The following is a 13,819-nucleotide window of genomic DNA, read 5'->3' as shown; positions in this document are numbered from 1 at the left end:
TGCATGAATTAAGAGGAGTGCTGTAAAGGATAATCTTAGAGCACTAATATAAACCTGCATAGCTTTAATGCACCATGCACTTATTTTGATATACACAGCTCAGGATCTGGCTCTGTATATCTACATGTATCTTACACTGCATGGACATAGATCATTTTTCTTCTGACTTGGTCTTTCCTATTGTCTTGGACCTGTAAATTATATATACTAGTTTCTCAAGCAGTTCAGTAAAAGTAAACAGCAAGAGATGGAGTGTCATCATTTGAATGAATTATAACACAAACTACAGTAGTTCTGACCTACATTAAACTAGTTCAGTAGAACAAGCTGTGCATGAAGTGACTTGTAGTTCAACGTTGTCTCTAAGGTTGATTCTTAGTAAAATTAAAAAAGAAAAAAAAAAAAAGGAATGTTTCCAAATGATAGCCAGAGCATTACTGGTCTCTTTAGAACAAACAAAAGCTAAAGTATGCTCCACAGCTCAGCCATAAAAACAGTTGAGCAGGAAGACTTTCCTGTAGCATCATCTCCCACTGGGTGATAGCAGTTGAAAGTACTTACGATGATTATGATTAATTTCATTAGTGCTCGATTCACTTTAATACTTTTCTCCCTCTATCTCTGAATGCAGATAATTTTTCCCTGCAAGTAAATCCAGGGTGACAGTTTAATAGGCTCAGACATGCTTAGATCCAAAATGAGACTGTAATATTAATATACTATTGACCAGTTATGGATTAAGCAAACTGAGACCATGCTTAAGTAAATGACTTCAGAGGGACAAGTTAATGTGCTAAGTGGTTCACAGGCAATGATTAAAAATATTCTTCATTTACTTGGAAATTAATAGATTTCTTTAATTAATCTAATAAAGCCAGCCTTTGCTATGTTACAAATGTGGTGCATGCTTTAAAGGAAGATGCTGAGTTGCTGAATCTGGAAATTCCTGTGTTGCTCATCGAAGGAAGGAAACAGCTATATATAAAGTCGGCTAGAGTTTCCAACAGGCCATCTTCTTTTCCACAAGTATGGTTACATTTGTTTATTGCATGAGGGGCATAATGAATCTAGAAGTTAAAACATCAACACCACTATATATGAATTTAGGATTAATCCAAGTATCTTTGGAGATTAGTATATTTCACAACTGGATCTAGCCAAATGAGCAGTTTTTTTCCTCTGTCAGATTTGCATCTTTCAAATCCAATTAATCAACCAATTATAAAAAGAATAACTGCAACAAATTTTCGCACTAGCAGCAGACTATATACCAATTGTTAAAGCCTTGCAAAGGGAAAAGATGCAGTGCGATGGTGAAATCAGCTAAAAACTTTGCATGAGTTTGATTTACCCAGAAGATGCTTGGTTAATATTGTTATTTGAAATATATTAATAACCCACCACTGACAGCTTTATACTGGAGAGGTTAATTTGAAAAATAGTGCCTCATTAATAGTGTTACTGTGGTTTGTATTTCAAAGGCACTGAGAGGATCCATATGCCGAACACTATTCATGTGTCAGAAGGGATGCTCCTGGCGCCCAGAGCTGTAAAAACCCAGACAAGGGCTCTGTATGTGTTTGTGCCTAAATGGTTATGAGGGAGTCAATGAGAGCTCACTAAAACCTCAGAGATGCTTTCAATTTTTGGTGGATGATAAAGTGGCCAAAGTTCAGGGTCTTTCCCTGGACTCTTCGCGTCACGTTTACCTCACTCAGACCAACTGCTGTTCCTCTTGTGGAAACCTGCAGAGTACAGGTAGATCTATCCAACTTGACTCCATCAAATCCCACTCTGGTGATTACCTTTTCTTTAGAAAATCAAAACAGAAGCCTTCCTTATCTTTTGACCCCTTTTCCCAGCATCCTATCATATGATCATTCCCACTTTAATGATGTCTGATCTGGGCTGACATTGCACAATTCTGAAAATCAGAACCTCTTTGATTTTACCACTTCAAGGCCTAAAGAAACTCTGAAACAGGGACCAAAGGTTCCACTTTTTCCATGTCCCCCTTTTTTCACCCCCTTGCTGTAATTACTGCAGGATGAGGTCCTTTCTCTCTGTTTTTCCCAGCAGTTTTCACATGCACACTGCCAACCAGGAGGTGCTTCTCTGGTGTGTCATATCTTTTCCTCAGCAAACCACATGATCTAGGGAAAATGGCTATCTTCCCCTGACTTGCTGGTTGAAAGCCATTATCGAAAATGTTGGACCAGCACATTTCTACTTCCCTGACAGAAGCTGCCATGTACTTAGTGACCTGGCAGCTATGAGGAGTGTCTGACAGAGCTGTGCACAAATGTGTACAGCACACAGTAACAGTAGGAGGAAAAAAAGAGGAGGAAAGGACGCTTGACTTAGGATTCCACATTAAAAGTTCTTGCAGAACCAAGCCCTAGCTATTGTTTACATTCATCCCTCTTGCCCCGGGAACATTTGTGTTGGAAAGCTTTCAAAGTTTTCCCTCTGTGTTAGGTTAAAAAAAAAAATGCTGATGCTACCATAGTTGAGAAAAACTTTTTGGACTCATTCCATTTACCATGTATGTGGATGTGTGTGTGTATGTTTGCGTGGCAGGCTTGGGGGGAGGAGAGGGAAGTGCTTTCAACTCACAGACAGATTATCCAGTGGGTGGAAAAGGCGTTTGAAATCCATGGAGCCAGGTTGGGTTACAACTGATGGGGATCTGGCCCAGGCAGCTGTAATGTTTTACAGAGCTGTGGTTTGGAGAAAACTGAACAGTAGTAGCTGTACAGAAGGAAAAGCTGAAAGAGATGTTTGGTAGCTGGACCATTTCTTTCATGTGTGAAGGACAGCTGTGCAGCTGCAAGGAGTGATGCCTGCAAACTCATCGGATATGTGCATTTTCTCTCTCTTTTGTGGGTCGGATCACAACAATTAACTTCTCTGAATGTTTGTGGTGAGTTTAATCTGAGGTGTGTCAGCTCCTTTGCATTTGCAGCTGAGGGTGCAAATAAAATGGCTAAGTATTGCTGCGGGCAATTTTGTCACCAAGCATGGAAAGAGGTAGCCTGTGAGAGGCCTTGAAAAGCCATCTTCTGCAGTAGACCACTGGTAGATAGGGCTTGCTAGAGGCAGGCTTTGCAAATGTGCCTTCCCATTTGGAAAAAGAAAAAGAAAAGGAGAATCAGAGTATCTTATTTCACTCGTGTCTGAAATAAGTTGAAACAGGGCAGCTTGGCATTCCTGTGTTTACAAACACGACTACGGTGAAAAGAGATTATCATTAGAGTTAGCTTCATGGTAATGATTCTTCAAGTCATTTACTTCAAATGATTGCCTCCTGGAAGCATTAGGGTTGCAAGGCACGGCTTGATTGCAAGAGGCATGAAATTCCGTAAATCAATGGCATGCAAAAACACGTGAAGGAGAGACAACTCTTATTCTAAGCTTTCTGAAAAGGAGAGAATTCTGGATTGGAGTCCTAATGACGGCTGTGACTCTTCAGGAGACCAGCAGAAAAATGTTAACATGAAAATTGTGTTAAATACCATCTCTTATTCCTTGTAATCTCATTCTCCTCTCCAGTAAGCCACAGTGGTATGATGAAGAGAGAAAAAAGGTGAGATTTCACATGTTGTTCTTAGCTCTGCTACTAAGCTTCATTAAATCTCTTTGCCTGGGATAACCTTTCCGTAGAATTGGTATTTTTATAAAACAGAGCTCTCTCTTCTTAGTAAGGCATTTATCTAACATAACTTCTATATAACTATTCTTAGATACAGCACATTTCTTAAAATAAGTATTCTTCATTAAAAATATCACAATGGTTGTTTTTGTCTTATAAATGAGGTGCACAGAAAATGAAAGCTGCAATTTTGATGTGATTTACTTCAGGTGATGATTTGACCTTAGCCATAAAACTCATACCTTTTTTTCTTATTTCTTGAAAACTGAAAGATATTGCTTGTCCAGCATCACCTTACATTGGAAGTGATTCCACCAGCTCAGTATTCCAGGCTTTACTAATGCCTGAGATTTGATTATGCTTACATGGCTTGCTTCTGAGAGGAGCAAGTAAACTTCGTTTTGCTTCAGTTATTAGTTTTCAAGGCTATGAAAGGTCAGGATAAACCATCCATAAATGCAGCAGCGATTAAAACCTCACTTAGCTTATTGCACAGTGTGTAATTGTTCATCCTATGTCACATAATAAAACCTAATGGAAATAACTGCCTGGTGTTTCCTTTCATTTAAAGGAACAGGAATGCACTACACATATTGTTACCTACATGTACATCAGTGCTGCTTCTGTTTAGATATAGCTGTGTATTAAAACAAGGGATATTTGAATCCCAATGCTGTACTAGTCTGTCACTCTGCTATTGCTAACTTTGTCTTATAGTCCTTATAAAGAGGAAACAGAAGAACAAATGTAATAGCAGTCTGTCTGATGGTGATATCTCTGAAAGATGGCTGATGGCATTGCCTTTGTGGTTCACAGGTTCTCCTATTTGTAAGTAAAGTTGAGAAATGTCATCCAAGCATTCAGAGCTCCCATTTTCCTAAGAGCTCAGCTTTCAATTATTGCCAAAAAATAGGAACCAATTTTCCAAAGAGCTCCATATACTGAGTGCTTCTGACATAACGTTGGCTTGAGAACATGGCTATGATAATCATGTTAGAAGTTATGCTGAATGGGTTTAGAATAGCGGGGTGTGCCCAGAGCACCCAGAGCTGTTGAAAGTCTATCACTGTGATATTCCTGTGCTTGTGCCATTCCCTCCAAAGAATTATATGTCATTACTGTACGATTCATTATTTTTCTATGGCCTGTATGATTATATTAAAAACTGGCACTGTATTTGCTATCCAAACACCCTCTGGTATTGCCTGCCCTCATCCAGGTATAGTGGGGTACTGCTTCCCTAAACCTTGCATTGCTATGTAGATTATCACAGCCACAATCTTGCTCTTTGTGTCTTTAGCAAGGCAGTTTGCAAATGCAGAATATAAGCACTGCAGAAAGAAATCTGCCTCTTTTGTTCCCCTGACTCCTGACTTAGTCTGCCACTCTGCCAAAACTAGTTACCAGAGTGGCAGCCGATAAATAAAGAACAGAGTGCTGTTTTCGCTGCTCTGTAAGTGCCCTGTAGCTGTTAATGTATCCCTTGTTACTGAGGCCCCTCTCTTTTAATAAGTTCTCTGAAATAGTCAGCTGCTAATGTGGCTGCTACTGAGTGCCCACCTTTTAAAAGTTCATTCCCACTGCTTGCTTTGAAGTCATCACTTCTGCTGCCAAAAACCACAGGGCAGGGTACACCAGGGAAAGGAAGTCAGAAGGGAAGCCGCCAGCATTTCCAAAGGGGCTCTCAGCCAGCAGACAAGCTGGTCTCCTTGCCGGGGGCTGAAGCAGAAAAGCAAATGTCAAGCCATATCTTATGATGTTAGTAAGTGGCTGGCGACTTACAGGGCAGGGCAGGGGAGTTTTGTGGCAAATGTCTTGTTTGGTTCGCTTTAAGAAATATGCTCCTCACAATGTGCTGCCTTTTATTCAGTCTTCCTGTGGAGCTGTCTACCTAGAGTCCCCTTTCTTTGCTCCTCACAAGTGTGTACCATGTCTGATGTTCTGTGTAGTCTGGAAGAAGACCTTCTCTAGATCCTCACTCAAACCCAATGACCCAATAGATCTCTACTTAAGCATCTCAGAACTTGAGATACCCTAAAAGACTCTAAATTTTCCTGCCAAGTCTTTTATGGTTAGTTTTGCTATACTCCAGAGTAGGATTACTGTTACCTTGGCCAACAGGAGGGTATCTACCTCTTACCTATGCATGATTTGGTTTACAAAAATATAGGCTTCTTAGTTCCAAAATCCCCTGCCCTGCAGGCCTTAGTTCACTAAACATGCTGAAAACATACCTACCACTCTGCTACAGAGATCTGGCTTCATTCAAAACCACCTTTTGCACAATATGCTGATGTTAGGAAACTTTGCAGCCAGGTAGGAAACAGTCACAGGGCTACCCGAAGAGCAAGCAAAAGAGAATGCAACCCTGAGCAAGACAGTAAGGCTGTCATACGGGAAAGGAAAGATTTCTGAATTGACCAGGAGCTGGAAATTCAGCTCCCCATCTTCTAACTGGTTGCTCTAGCCCTGAGTTTCTTCTGGCTTGTTCTCCTGTGCCATGGCTTAACCACAAGGTACGCAATAGTGCAAAATATCCATGCTGTTTATTGTACCCTTAAATTCATGACTTGGGCATTTAAACATTTAAACAGGATGGGTATTTAAGTCATAGAGACATCCAAACCTTAGCTTTGGACTAGGTACTTCTGCCTGGAAGAAATGCAATCCCTTACAGACCTCTCAGCTGGGCTTGCTAATGGCAATGTGCTGTTTTCCTGTGAATCCCATTTCTCAGTGCTTAACATGTAACAGAGTGTAGAGGTGTAAACTAGATTTTTCTGCTCCATTCCTGAACCAGATACCTGAGTTCTGCATTGTATTATGAAGCCTAATTTCCTCCCTAAGGTTTAAGTCAGTTACTGTTTCATACTCACTCTTTGCTGTCAATCCCTCTTCATGAGTGTCGAGGTGAACAGCAGCTGTTCACAGAGACAGAAGCTACAACTACTGCTATGAAAAGGTAGTTCAGGTGAGCAGCCGATGGCAAAGAAGAGCAGAGCATCTTTGAACTACAGCTGGAGCCTGAAGAAAAGTCAGACCTGGGGTGGAAATGAAACCTGCAACTGTGAAAGCAGCACAGAAACAGAACCTGCAACATCTAATTAGTGCTTAGGGGCCGCAGAGTGATTTGGATGGACAATGGGTGTCTGGGACACGGTGTGTCAAAAAAGTGAGATCAAGGAAATCATCAGTTATCAGGAAGGATCCTTGGCACGTTTGTTCAATTGCAACAGTAGGATTTAATTCCCCTCCCATCACAAAAACAATGAGGAAAACAGATGAGAGAGCCTAATATTCTGGCAGCACCTGCTGTCTTCTGAAGAGGGAGATGCTGCCAAAATGCCAGCCTCTTATCCTCTTTCCTTTTATTTTTCTCATGGATGGAATTGATTTTAAGGCTTAACAAAGGCTGCCCGTGCCAAGGCCCTCTGTTGACCGTTTCATGCATCTTGGGTTTGTAATAGCATTTTTCACTGAACTCCCTATTGCATAACCTAGCAAATGTCTTTCTTCTACAACTGAGCCAAAGGACACACCTGAACAACACTTTGGGGTGTGAAGTGCAAACAGAATTGAGGGACATGAGGAAGAGAGAGGGGCAGAATGCACATAGCAGTAAGCGGTATTTTTTACTGCAAACCCTCCCTGACACACTGTGGTGGTGGGGCCAGGATCTGCGTTCAATGGGAGTGTACGTGAACCCCTTTGTTACTGGATGTGGCCTTATATGACCCCACCTGAGGCCACACAAAGGTCTGGGTCAAGGCTGATATTGGACAGGCTTTCTCCAGACACCCTGAGTTGGGCTCATTCTTCTGTGCTGGCTTCCCAGGCTTGAGATGGATGCCAAAAACATAAGGACTACTTTTTCAGACTAATGTCATTGCTGAAATCTTCTGTTAGAAATTTCTTAAATCCATGTCTATAAACATTTCATATCATGTTGCATTTATATGATGTACAGCAGCAGAAATCCTTTTTGTTTCTACTGTGAATGGAGAGTACTCAGCTGGAGTATGTGAACAAACTGTAGTGCAGTACTTAACCTAAAATACTCCTTTCTGTTGAGCTGAGCTAAGCTCCCAGAATGACCTTTTATGCAATTCACAAATTTTCTGAAGTTTGTATTTTCCTCGGAAGAAAATGGTGAAGCGGGGTGGGTAATACAGCACTGTGATCTTTTTAAAAGCTAAATACTTATTTTCTGTTGTTCTGCAAAGAATAAGAAATTCCTGGTCCTTTTTAAGTACCAAAGAAATCCCACAGACTTAATCTGAGGCACTGTGCTGTCATTTGAAACAGTGGACTCTGGAGCAGAGGTAATATTTGCACTAGGCTGTGAAATAAATAGGCATTTGAAACTGTATTAGGATGTGAATTTCCATAGTGCCTTGAGGGACGTAATTTTTGTATTATGAGAACAGTCTGGATGAGAAGACCATGCAGTGAAGTTGAACAGCTGTATCCTGCCCACACATTGTGAAGTGAGGGAGAGACTGGGAGCCCGAGGGAATCCTTAGAAGACACCATGTCCCTGAAGTTTTTCAACAAAGAAGTTGTGCATAGATGTGCTGTCTAGAAATGGAGCTGGTGGGACTATCCCCCCACAATGTAGTATAAATATCAGCTTCTGTCTACATGCATTTGTTTATTTATTTTGAGATAAAATACTGCCTGTTGCTTTGAAGTCCTGGGAGTGATGGATTTCCAGCTCTCATTTATTGCAATGGATTTAATGCCAGGCCAGGAGGGAGCGACAGGTTGTGAATCTTCGTGGTGGCACTGGGTCCCTCCCCTGTCTCCTTAGGTGACCTGAGCCCCTCTCTGTCAAACAGGCTTCTACAAACTTTTGCACTTGGTGGAGCATATAGCAAATCTCATGAAAAGGGGAACAAACCTTTGCCATCATGGCACCTCCCTGGGCTTGGGATAGATTTGTCACTATGGATCTGGTAGCTGATTTGGGTTTAAGGCTCTGAATGGACCATAATGCACTCCCTGTGGGTTTAATTGTTTAACTGGAGGATCAGTTTTAAACTAGGTGATGATAAGCTTCCTGCAATTTGAAAAGGCTACTTCTCTGTGAAAACAAAACAAAAAAACAACACCGCAACAACAACAAAAGACAAGATTCTCTGAATTATTTAGAGTTGCCAAAGGTGTTGAGATAGGAGCTAATTAAAAAAAAAAATTATCTGTAATGCAATGCTATAAAAGAATAATAAAATTCAAATCTCGTTTGTTCCAGTTCACATTCCTCGTATGCATAAACCTCTATAAAAGGCAGCATCTGTGTTCACATTGTATGCTGAAAAGACATCACACAACCACTAATTCAATTGACACTTTTAACTGTTCATTGTACCATATATTTCCATTTACTAGATTTTTTAAGTCCTTTTAAGTGCATCATGTATAGAACAGGATAAAAGAAGATAGAGCCATTTACTTCCATAATGAGATTGGCAGCAGGAACTGACAGAGCGTTGAGCTGTCAATTTGAGCACAAGCCGTACTTGCAGGATTTAAAATAGTATTTGAAACTTTTATACCAGTCAGCGATTGTATTTATACTTTGCTAGTTATGTGAATTTGTGTTGCAAAGGAAAGCATGATTGAGTATTATCTCATTTGAACCAATGATTTAGAGATCACTCATCTGTTATGATTTCAAATGAAATTGTTATAACATCAACAATGCCCTCAGCCAATTGTTAAATAAGAGCATTTTTCAGCTTTGGTGACAAAACTGAGGCTTTCTTTTAATTTTCAGTGGGAGGTGCTCAAGGGTGATTTTAACATGCTTATCTAGTGCAAGGGAGAGTTTTGCGTTCCTTTTTTACTGTTGGTGTGTGTGGTTTTTTTTCCTACTTATAGCTACAACACAACCCTTTCTTCTGACTGTTGTTCCACGTGGCAAATTCACAACAAAATCAATAGGAATGATTGGTTTTTAGATCCATGGCAAGACTGGCTCCAAGCATACAAATGAAGCTGGAGAACAAAGTCACCTGAGCTTGCTCACAGGGGGAAGATGCAAACACATAAGGCTCAAAAGTGGCCTCACTGGCTCCTTTGCTCTTTCTGTGTTGCCCCAAGGCGAAAGGAGGAAAATCGCAGTAGTGATGAGCAGTACCTGCAGCTGAGGGTCAGGTCCAGGTTTTGATGCCCGGGGTGCCAGCACCGAACAAAAGCTTTTCAAATAAACCATTTGTCACTCTTGGAAGTAAATGCAGTGAATTGATGGGGGAAAAAAATAATGAAACATCTTTAGTGGTGAAAATAAAAGTGACTATTTTTGTTTGTGTATTTACTTCTTTACACTTATAAAACAGGGCAAATTTCCCAGCCACTGCTATTTTTTTTAAGAGCCTTTTTTTTTTTTTTTCTTCTCCAAAACAATGGCAGGTTTAGAAAACAAGCAAATGACCCATAGAGTAAATTTGAAAGTTGTTCATGCTCCTCTGTTTAAGATTGAGGTGAACAATGTAAGTTGAATGTGGAAATAAAAACACCCGGTGGGTCTCTGCAGTCCCAGGGGAGGTGCCAGGGCCCAGGGGAGGGAAGAGCTCGTGTCCTATCTACCCATCTCTGCAGCAGGTAGTATATGAGGCAGCTTCCTACACAAGTGCCTTTTGAAGCACTTAGCTTGCTCTGTGCTCCCTGTGAGAAGCCGCAGGTTGCAGCCAGACCACCCACCCATGTTATCACACTTGGTTATCATGTGTCTGCTTGAAAGAGCTGTGAGAAGAGCCAGCCCAGCTGCTCCCCAGTTCCCCATAGCCGGCTTGTTGGAGGGGTCAACAGGGAGAAGAAATCTCACGGTCTGTATATGACAATGACAGCAGCTCGCCCAGGGCAGGTTCTGCTCAACAGTAGCTGGTCCAGAAACCAGCCTAGAACTGGATGGGAGAGAGGAGAGGGGAGAGAGGAGAGAAGAGAGAAGAGAGAGGAGAGAGGAGAGAGGAGAGGGAGGAGAGACTCCTGAATGCTGCAAGAGGAGAGCTGAGATTTGATGAGGTGCTGTGCATCTATAGCTATGTACGGTGGCTACATGTGAGGGAAGGTGATCCCTATGGTCCTCCCCATGCAGGGGAGGGCAATCCTGCAGAGCAGACCTCACTGCTTCAGGGAAGCTGTTGGACCTGGTCATAAAACAACATAACGTCTCCAGACACACTTAGCTCACTTCTGTTGAGGATCGGTGGGCAGTTCTGTGCCTGGCTCCCTCACCCTTCTTTTAAGGACTTTGGGAATTACTTTATGCTTTGCTGTCTGCATCTATTACTGAACCTGAATTATATTAAATCTAATCTAGGTGATCCTAATAGCCTTTTACTGGCCCTAGAATCCATGAAATGTATTAACCTCTGCTAGATGAAATAACACTTTCCAGACTAATATAATAATGATTATTTGTCTAAATATTTTAATACCTAAAATTGGCAGTCTCTGACACTTTTATTCCATTTTATCTTTCCCAGAGTAAAAGAATATACATTCAATCTACACAGAAACCACTCTTAGGAATTTTTATCTCTCCCTCTTTCTCCTTCACCCTCCTGGGACTCACCAGCTCAGCTGGCTATGATTTTTGATAGCTGTTTGATTTTATTAGCTACCATTACAGGCCTTCAAGGTGGTTTTTTTTTGGTTTTTTTTTTTTTTTTTTGTAGTTTGTTTTGTTTGTTTTGTTTTGTTTTGTTGGGGTTTTTTTTTGCTTGAACCAGCTTCTCAGACAGTTACTTAGATTTTCATGGTTATTTTTGGGAGAAGGTGAATCGCTTCTTTCCAAAGCTGCAGCTGTTGGCCAAAGCATATTGCATTAAATTTACTTAGCACAAAACCATTACTACTGTCCTTGGCAAGGCTCTTTCCTTCTAAATCAATTGTATTTGTCTTGTACAGTGAAACCATGAGGAATGAGAAAGCACATTTGCAATTCCGACCACTAGCGAAACCACCACAAGGTAAACACACATAAGCATACACAAACACACATACACCCCCCACTTCTTGCCAAAATAAGGGAAGCTTGTCCTGAGCTGAATATAAAATAAGACTCAAAACAGTTTTAGCTTCATTAATTCTGTCCTGTTCCTTATAGGGGTTTGCTGGCCTATGGCAGAGCTGGACACAGATGACCTGAAGGCACAGGAAGGGCTGAGCTTGTGTTTTTACAGTCAAGCAGGAAGCTGGAAATAAGGACGATCTTGACTGAAAGCCTGATTTTATTGCACTTCCAGCTTGGTTTTAACAATCTTCAGAGAGCTGAATGACAACCCTGGAATAAATAGTCCACGTTTTGGTGTGCTTTTTTGAAATTCCCACTGTTGCAAGTAATGCACTTTGACATCCCAGCTGAAACTGATCAGAGGACAACCAGCAATTCTTGAGGTTCTGAAACCTGTTTTCTTTCCAGATTAGAGCAAAGAAAAAGAAAACAGAAGTGAGTTAGAGGAGGGTTGCGAATATGTCTGAATGACCTGGAGGGATCAGGTGAAGGAAAGGAAAGCGAGGGGGAAGGAGAAACACTTGGAGTCTGGGTCTATGTCCTGCCCCGCCAAAAGCAGGTGGCCCCACATTTGTTTGTGGAGGAGAGACCCGCATCCTGGGCATGCTGGTATCTGGCCTGTTGACAGCCAGTTCCTTCTGGACTTGAACATTCACTGTGGGATGCTTTGGTGATAACATTTTACCAAACATGGTTACAGTTCCTGTAGCGTGCATAATGGATAGCCTCTATAAAACTTGGATAGTTTGCTACTTTATTTTTTCTTTCTTTCTGTGTACTCCACCCTTCTGCAGTCCGGAGTGAAACACTGTCATGCAGAGCTCAGCAGTGATGTTTTCGGAAACTGTTACAATGACACACTACTCACCAGAGGATGACAGGCACTTTCATCTCACTCTTGTTCTTGGACATGTGGTACTTTTATTTTGTTTCCCCTTAAGTCACTTATGACATTCTGTGGCATTGTATTCACTGAAAAAGGACATCAGATCTTCTTATCCTTGATGCTGTTGCTAACTGCTAACACACACAGTTATAGATTGTTTACATATGTAATTAATGTTTTTATGTTCCATAGGAAGTCAAATTGCTTCAGTAGAGGTGATACAAATGTGGTTTTCCTTCCTTCTTCAAATTCTCCTCCCCCTGGTGGAGGTAACTGGATGCCACAGGTTGTGACACCCTCGGATAGGATACAGCTTTGAACTCATCTCCTCTGTCTCATGTTTTAGCTGGGGTTTCAGCCTGGGTGCTGCAGAGAAAGAGGATGGGACTTCTGCTCAACTAAGATAAAGACCTGGTCATGTCTGGGAAGAGAGTGACCTTCCTGCAGGGAGAGTTGAGGCTGAGTGCTGTGCATGGATGCAAGCCTTCCATCCAGAACCAAGTAAAGATCCCTCCAAAGGGTCTTTCCTGTCCATTCCTGCCCGAAACATTTATTTCTGGTCCACACAGAGGAATCCCCTCCACCCCTTGCAACATGCTGTCTTTTGTAGTCCTTTTCGTGTCTTGTCCATTTCACGAGGAGGTCCAGATGATGAACATGACCTGAGTAGGTCACTAAATGCTTAAATGTGTGTTGTTTGCCACTGTGTTTTGCTCAGCACAACAAACTGGGTTGGGGGAGGACAGGGACTGCTGAGAGGGATGGGGTCTCTCTGTCTGTCTGGGACAGATACACTTACCCTTTTCAGTAAATGAAGTCAAACAAAATAAGACCAAGAGGGGCTGACTGGCATGTTCCTAATTGCAACCTGCAAGCACAGCATTTGGGTTGACCAATCTCAAATTGGCCAGTATTACTTACAGACTAGAAAACTATGGTTTTGGGAGCTGCATGGCAGATAAGCTTTTCCAGATGTCAGAAAGTTTCCATACTTGGTGTGTACTGAGGCAGGCTGGGCTCAAGGCAAGGGGTATGCAAAGCAAATGCAGAGCCGCAGTGGTTGGACTCTTTGTTCTTTTTTTTTTTTTTTTTTTTAATTTATTTTTTTGGCTCTCATCGCCTGTTGACAGCAAATAGGCCAGCGATGGGTTTACTGCAGCTGCCCCATGTGCTGTTGTGCTGTCAGCCTCACGTCTCCAGGAGTTGCTAACACCAGGCTTGTGGTGACCCGTTACCAGGAGCAAACCAAGCCAAGGAAAATCTT

The sequence above is a fragment of the Streptopelia decaocto genome, assembly GCF_964273445.1.
Source record: "Streptopelia decaocto genome assembly, chromosome: 7".
Lineage (NCBI taxonomy): Eukaryota > Metazoa > Chordata > Aves > Columbiformes > Columbidae > Streptopelia > Streptopelia decaocto.
The sequence above is the reverse complement of the archived record's forward strand: the minus strand, read 5'-3'. Positions refer to the sequence as shown.